At 39.8% G+C, this 8679-nt stretch overlaps 1 pseudogene; it reads left to right on the forward strand.

Moving 5' to 3' along the window:
- Nucleotides 1-4714: 4714 nt before the first annotated feature.
- On the forward strand, nt 4715-8000 carry LOC137774100 (zinc finger protein 397-like; annotated as a pseudogene).
- The last annotated feature ends 679 nt before the right edge of the window (nt 8001-8679 follow it).

Below are 8679 nucleotides of genomic sequence, written 5' to 3' on the forward strand. Positions count from 1 at the left end.
TAGGGCAAAATATGACAGGGAGGGGCAGTGGGCAGAGCTTCCACTCACTTTCAGGGCATGGGTCCCCTGCACCTCAATGTGGTCACCAACTAGGAGGCTCTCCAAACCTCATTGCTCAGTGGTTTTTTATGGAGGTTCCCATATGATTATGTAAATCATTGGCGGTGCGTGATATGTAAATCATTGGCGGTGCGTGGCTAACTCAATCTCCAGCCTCCTCCCCTCCCCAGAGTCAGGGGATGGGGCTGAAAGTTCCAACCCTCTAAACACATGGATGCTTCCCTCTAGCAACCAGCCCACATTCTGAAGCCGTACAGGAGCCCACCAAGAATCACTTTAGGATAAACTCAAATATAGCTGAAAGGGGCTTGTTATGAATAACAAAAGATGCTCCTATCACCCCTATCAGTCAGGAAATTCCAAGGGTTTTAGACGCTCTAGGTCAGAAACTGGTAATAAAGACCAAATATATGTTTCTTATTATCATACTTTTCTTATGAAAGTAAGCATCTTCATAAAAAAAACCCTAAAAGTTAGTTTGAAAATTCTTTGGAACCTTTAGTACAGTATCAGTGAAAAATGCTAAGGGCATGTAAAGTTCTGAAACAAATCTGAAAGGAATTACCTGGGAAAGTGTTTTATTATGTTAGAACTTTAAAAACCTTAAAATATAATTATCAAAACTGTATAAAATTTTCATTGATAAAAATATAAAATTATTTTATGACTTCGTACATTTAATTATTTCTAAAACTTATCAAACCACAGTTATTTCAACAGGACAAGGAAGCACTATTATTAAACAATATTGATTCTATCGGATGTTGGTATGTTGAATAATTGAGTCTATACTTCATACCACAAATTACAACAAATTAAATTTGAATCAAGAAGTTAAACATTTAAAAAGCTTTTCATTAAAAATGAAATACTTTTCTGTCATAGTTGTGGAAGAGAAATACATTTCTGACAATTGAATATATGGAAAAAAAGACCAAAACAAGATGAATAGAAATAATAAAGATGTATATAACAAAATAAACATCAAGAGTAAAGTTGTTGCTTTAAAATGTAGCCAATATTATGTTTTTTCTATATAAAATATATAAAGACTTAACAAATATATATGTATAATACCCTGAAATAAGCAACCACTATTTAGTGACAGACACTTTACGTACGGGCAAACATAGGCAATATATCATTATGTGACGAAACTCAGTCTTACAAACAAGTTTTTTTTTTAAAATATAAATTTATTTTATTTTTATTTATTTTTGGCTGCGTTGGGTCTTTGCTTTCTCTAGTTGCAGCGAGCGGGGGCTACTCTTCGTTGTGCGGGCTTCTCATTGCGGTGGCTTCTCTTGTTGCAGAGCACGGGCTCTAGGGGCGCGGGCTTCAGCAGTTGTGGCTCACGGGCTCTAGAGCGCAGGCTCAGTAGTTGTGGCACACGGGCTTAGTTGCTCCGCGGCATGTGGGACCTTCCCGGACCAGGGCTCGAACACGTGTACCCTGCATTGGCAGGCGGATTCTTAACCACTGCGCCACCAGAGAAGCCCCTTACAAACAAGTTTTTAAAAATTCAGAAGAGATTGCAAACTGACATGGTTTCCTGGTTCCTTCTGCTAACCCAAACTGGGATATATGATAGATATGTGAAAGAAATTGGTGGATGTCAGAAACTAATATTTTTTAAGTGTGAGAAATCCTTTGGAATATAGAAGTTAGCTGAGTCCTGTTACCTTGAGGAAAACACAACCCTAAAGAAAGAGGTTTGAAGGCCAGGGCTAGAGAATAAGCTGGCCCTCAAACATGAGAGGATCCTTGCCTCCTTCATCACTAAGAGCAAAAGCAGTCTTCCACTCTAGCGGACCTGTCTAGAACTGGATCTACCAGGATGATGTCAGAGCCTGGCTAAAGATGGATATAAATTACAACAGATAAAGTAAGAAAGGCTAGTCTGTACCATTCTCCACTTCACTCCTTGGGATAGTTAATAACCATACAGAGTGGCAACAGTTGTTGACCTGTAATTTCACTCCTCCACCCAGGTACACATTACCGACAGAGACTGTTGATGTTCTAGAATATGAACTGCAGAACAAAAGTATCAAACATTTGAAGAACACTTGCACTTTAAGAGGAAGACAACAGATTGAAGTATGTAGAGCAGATAATGGAGTGTTAATGGGATAGATATAGTATAAATCAATATAAGAATTATATTTATAATATAAATATATCTATATTTCTCATTTAAAAATGAAGACACTGAGTATCCAAGCAGACAATGACCAGATCATATATGCAGATAGAACTCTGACCCCAAATCTGTAGCAACCAGCCCAGGAAACCAACATAATTATCTATAATAACCAGCCCAGGAAGCCAGCCTATTATCTGTAAGTCAGACTTGTAGGAGGTCAGTCCACTACTCTAGCAACAAGCCCCAGAAACCAAACAATAACTTCTGAAACAATTGGCTCCAAATTGCAAGGACTTGATTAATAACTGACAGCTTCCTCATTTTTATCCCTGCTTCCAACTTAGGACCAAACAGAGAAAGTCAAATATGCACCCCCCCCCCAAAAAAAAACCTACATATGTACATAATTAGCAAACATTTGTTTGGTATCTACTGTGCTTCAGGGGTCCTTTACATGATAATCATTCAATACTCACAGTAACTTTTAGGTATATGTGCTATTATTCTCATTTTACAGGTAAGGAAAATGAGGCACATAGAGATGAAGTAACTTGATCCATTGCACAAAGCTAACAAGATTTCCAAGTCAAGCTCAGAAACCAAGCTCTCAAGCACCACACTGTCTTTTGCATATAAATTTTTTTGCATATAAATGTGTATGTCTGTACACGATTATATGAGCAGAGAGAAAAATATGGAAGAATGCATACTAGACATACGTTGTGTGAACGGGAACGTGCTGGGTTTTTGGATGGCGGTGGATGGAGAGAGATTGATAAAACTTGGGGGGAGAGGAAAGGAGAGAAAAAAATCAGTATCGTCATACCGAGCGGTCATTCCTGGACTAACCAGGTGTTGACTTGGCAGTTGGTTTGCTGCGAAGTTCTCGGGCTATACGGGACGACCTTGGAAACCTGTTGGACTCGGCTGGAAGGCGCCAGCCATAGAGATGGATACTCCTAGAGGGGCGTGGCTCTGGGGCGTGGCTTCCGGGATATCTGCAGGTCCTTAGAGAGGTGGATTTTCTGGGCTTCCGGGTACGTGGGGCTTGGGCGCGCGTCGGGAGAAGAGCTGCAGCCGGGGTCAACCTCCGCAGCATGGGGTCGACCCGGGCCGGCCCGGGTCCAGTGTGAGACATTCCCCCCCTTTCCAATCCCGGCTGCCGTGAGCTGGTCTCCTGGAGTTACCCCTGACGTGGGAGACTGGGCTTTGTGCACGGACCCGACCCCAGATTTCTTACCCCGACCGGGCCCCAGAGGTTTCAGAGAAGCAGAGGACTCCTGAGTGTAAGAGGGGTGGCTTGTTTTGGAATCTGGTGGGTCTTTGACGCATAGAAAGCAGGCACTTTTCTTTAGTCCTTGGGGTCAGAAGTGTTTTTGAAATCAGATTGAGGAATTTTTTAAAAAACATTGTGCGTATATAGTATATTGAATGCATAACACCCCAGGAGTCTGGGGCAGTCCCATATTTTATTACAGAAAGTAGTATTAATATTTCTGTAACAAAATATGAATATTCACTCTAAAACTATAAATAATTTCATGTCATTTCAAGCCAAGCTGTTAAAAAATGAATTTATGTCACTTTGAGTATTGCCATCAAATGACTTATGAAAATACTCTTGGTTTTCAGAACTCTGGGGGACATCAAAATTGTGGAGGAGGGATTGTGGACCCGTTCTAGTTAATATTTTCACTGCCTTATTTCTCTAATCTTGTTTGTTTATGTATCACACAGTATTAAAGCAAACAATTCCTGAGCAAGCTGTTGAAAAAGTCTTAGAGTTAATACCTTTTGTTAGTCATTATTTTTTTCAACAGATAGTTAATTGATGATTTATATGTCCCAGACATTCTTTTGGCACTTAGAATGGTGCAGTGTACCAAACTGATAGATAAAACCCCTGTTCTTACGGCATTTATATTATTGTGGAGTAACAAACAAAAGGCAAATAAACATATGTTGTCAGTTGGTGGTGAGTGTTACAAAGAAAGTAGAGTAGGAGGGTGGATAATGGTCGGAAAACTATTTTATATACAATGAGCTAGAAATGTCTCTTTAAGAAGATGATTTTTGAGCATACTTTAAAGAAACAAGGGAATGCCCTATGCTAATATCTGGGTAAGAGCATTCCACGCAAGTGTGAAGGGCCTCAGGTAGACTGCATTTAACATGTCTAAAATAGAAAAGGTTTGGAGTAGAGTGAGTATAGGAAAAAGATTACTCTTTTCATTTCTAAAATAATCATATGAATTTCCATTACCAAGAATGTCAAATCCTCAAGTCATCTACATCACTGTTAGGCAGATTTCAAAAACCTTTTCTGTTGTGTTTTTCTTCAAGTGGTATAGGCAGTGTTTAATAATACATGTGGATGTTTTTAAACTGATGGCAGTTTTTCATCTTAATACTTTCTATATTTTGCAAAGGGGAGTCTCCCTGGGGTGTGAACCTCTCTGCAGGGACCCCTCTCCTGAGAGAAAATGACTACAGATCTTATTATTCAGAATGAAAAAAAACCAGGAGGGACCTGTGATAGTAAAGGTGGAGGAAGAGAACTTTTTTGTACAAGAAATTGACTTGCAGCAGAATAGCCAGTCCAGCCAGGAAGTCTTCTGCCAACACTTTAGACGGTTCTGCTACCAGGAGACACCTGGACCCAGGGAGGCTCTGAGCCAACTCCAGGAACTTTGCTGTCAGTGGTTGAGCCCAGAGAATCATAAAAAGGAGCAGATCCTGCAGTTGCTGGTGTTGGAGCAGCTCCTGACCATCCTGCCTGAGGAGCTCCAGGCTTGGGTGCGAGAGCATCATCCTGAGAGTGGAGAGGAGGCTGAGGCTGTGTCTTTGCTGGGAGATTTGGAGAGAGAACTTGATGATCCAGAATTTCGGGTGGGAAGAGGAAGGATGTTCTGCTGTGGCAATCAGACCATTAAATTAACCACATTTAATAGTTTGGTCAATAGGAAAGCAGTGAGGGTAACAGTGAGCTTTTGTCCCTGTCAAGAGTCATTGCTTCTGTCAGTTCCTTTTTCTGTCTCATCTCTCCTGCTAAGCCCATTCAGTCCTTTTTCCTAATCCTGTCTCCATGGGAGTTGTTTCCTAAGGTTTTAGCTCTGGTTTTCACAGTAGTTTCCTCCTAAGCCCAATGGTCCCTAATTGTCTCCAGGGCACATCTCAAGCAGGTGGACAGGAAATGCTCTGGCAGGAGGTGATATCTCTGGGAGCTGCACAACAGTCACCAAGTTGTCAGCTCTGGCACGTGGAGACCCTGCTCAAGCATGACTCTATATTCACAAAATATAGAAAGTATTAAGATGAAAACCCCATTTCCTACGAGAGAGGTGAGGAGGAGAGGGAGGAATCTATCTGGGAAGGTGGGTTAGGGTAGCAGGCTCCTACTTGGCCGACCAAAGCCATCCTTTACAACTTAATCATTAGTGTTTCTAACCCTAACTCTCACCTGAAATCTTCCCTGGCTCATCTACCTCTCTCTTTACAAAGTACAACCTTTATTCTTGGTCTTTTAAGCAAAATATTTTTATTTTATCTGTTTTCATATACCATGTTGGTTTTCATTAAAGCATTAAACTATCACATTCTGTTGCTTTTTATACCACCTCTGTTTTACAGTGTCCTATACAATGACCTTCTAAATGTCCTATCCTACCCTGTATCTGTAAGTTTTCTATACCCATCAGTGATAAAGTCATCTTTTAAGCCTTTCACTTTGACTACCTTTCTCCTGTCCTCTTCCACATTAAATTCTCTTGTCTTTTCATGTCAGTAGCTTCCCCTACGTGTCACTCCAGTCTAGGTTTGTTACACCTTTTCCTTTCCACATTCTCTACATGCCAAATGTGCTTTCCGTTTACTAAGTGTCTCCCTTTTTACATCCTGATCCCCTTTAGAATCTATCTCCAGAAAAAGCAATAAAGTGACCAGAAGAGTCAAGAAATCAGTCCTTTTCCAGTATTTCCTTTGAGTTCAAGTGGAATCTCCATTTTAATGAGCTCGATGGGACATTTAATTTATTTCCTTCAGGCCAAATTTCACTAAGAATGTGTATTTTATTGTGTTCATAAAGCAATACTGATGTTAGTTTGTTTGAAGGAATTATTGGTTTACACTGAATCTTCAAGCAATGTTCCATGTGGGGGAAGATTAAGACAAAGGGTTTTCTCTCCAAGCAATAGAGGAAATACACTTTTGCCTTTCTGCTATACAGTGGGCCCTTTGTATCTGCGGGTCGCACATCCTCCTATTCAACCAACCGTGGATCGAAAATATCCAGAAGAAAAATTCCAGAACATTCCAAAAAGTAAAGATTGAATTTGCAACACACTGGCAACTATTTCCATAGCATTTACATTGTATTAGGTATTATAAGTAATCTGGAGATGATTTAAAGTATATGGGAGGATGTACATAGGTTATATGCAAATACTATGCCATTTTATATAAGGGATTTAAGCATCTTCAGATTTTGGTATGGAGGCATGGGTCCTGGAACCAATCCCCTGCAGATACCAATGGACAACTGTACTTGTATTTGAATGCAATTTAAAGTACTGTTTACACACTTAGACTTTAACAAATTAGTGCCCCTTTTTGGTGTTAAAGATTATTCTCAATCCTACCTTAGTAATTATTACATAGGTTATTTATGCCTAGGATATGTCTATTTCAACTTTCCTTTCTAGCATTTTCCTTAATTGAACATAAGAGCTATTTATTAATTGTTGGAGGAGCATGACTAGAAAATTGAGATAAATGATCCCTTAGGAGTTTAATATTTCATCAGTTCAAAAAGGTGACATTTCTATTGTTTACTTTTACATATGTTTAAAATCTTCCATAATAAAAAGCTTAAAAAGAAAGTGACATTTAAATGATCCATTTCCTATTTTTGAAAGTGAGACCAAACCTTAGACTGGGAAGTTGACTGCAAAGCAAGAAGTGTCCAAAGGAATGGAATCACAGAAGATGATACTCAACAGAATCTTCAGAGGCAGGAACATTTTCTTGGGGGCTCATTTTGGAGACCTTTGAGAATGCAAGGACAGGTTTGGAGGGCATGAAGGAAACGCAGAGGAAGGGAAAGAACACAAATGTGATCAGTGTGGGAAAAGCTTCATGCACATCATGAATCTTATTGGACATCAGAGAATCCACACGGGAAAAACTCTTTCAGTGTAAAGAATGTGGAAGAGCCTTCAGTCAAAATACAACCCTTTTAAATCACCTCATAATTCACTCTGGCAAAAAACCTTATCAGTGTAATCATTGTGGCAAAAGTTTTAGTTAAGGCTCAGTCCTTATGAAACATCAAAGAAATCACACTGAGGAGGGGCCTTATGAGTGCAATGAATGTGGCAAAACCTTCAGTAACAGCACAGGACTTAGCATCAGAGGTACCATACCTTAACGAAATGTTACCAGTGCAATGACTGTGGGAAGGCTTTCAGAGAAAGTTCAAACCTTACTAAACATCAGCGAATTCACACAGGAGAAAAACCCTACGAATGTGATGAATGTGGAAAAGCCTTCAGTGGAAGTTCTGACCTTACTAGACATCACAGAATTCACACTGGGGAGAAACCCTAAGAATGTGACAAGTGTGGGAAGGCCTTCCAACTGAGCTTACATCTTACTGAACACCAGAGAATCCACAACAAAGAAAAACCCTGTGTGTAGTAAGTGTGGAAGAGCCTTTAAACAGAGAACAGGTCTTTTTCAACATAAAAAAAAAAAAAAAGCACAACTAATCAAAATCACTTTGGGAATTCCCTGGTGATCCAGTGGTTAGGACTCTGAGCTCTCATTGCTGAGGGCTCAGGTTCGATTCCTGGTCAGGGAACTAAAATCCTGCAAGTGGCACGGCAAAAAAAAAAAAAAAAATCACATTGCTTTAATTACTGTAGTAAGAATGTTAAGCAGCATTTGTTTCTCGTAGAATTCAGAGAAGCTACATGAGCACTCTCCATATCTGTCACTGTCTCAATTTCTCTGACATCAAAGTATCTACAGACTAGATTCTCAGAGTGAGCTAATCCAGATTTTCTATTTCTAGGCCTCAAGGCTGACTAATTTAAAATGTAAAGCTTCAAAATGGCCTGTTTCATCCTATCCACAATGAAATTTAGAGAAAAATGCACACCCATAACCCAGAGTTGAAAGTACCATAACATTTCTCAAGTGACTAGTTAAAGGTTTAGGCATTGCTTTTCTTCCTCGCTTTTTCTTCCTTTGCTTTACGTGTGGCGATCAACACCTTAGTAACTTGTTAGATGTTGCTTTAAAAGGGGGTTGACATGGGGTGAGGAAAGATACTAGGTTCTAGTATCCACTACGCCACTGTGTGATCTTAGGCGAGTCGCCCACACGTTCTAGGCCTTAGATTCCTCATCTGTGAATTATGGGATTAGAATATATATTCTCTCACGGATCCCTTGAACCTCTACAATTGATTTTTG

The sequence above is a fragment of the Eschrichtius robustus genome, chromosome 12 (genome assembly GCF_028021215.1).
Source record: "Eschrichtius robustus isolate mEscRob2 chromosome 12, mEscRob2.pri, whole genome shotgun sequence".
Lineage (NCBI taxonomy): Eukaryota > Metazoa > Chordata > Mammalia > Artiodactyla > Eschrichtiidae > Eschrichtius > Eschrichtius robustus.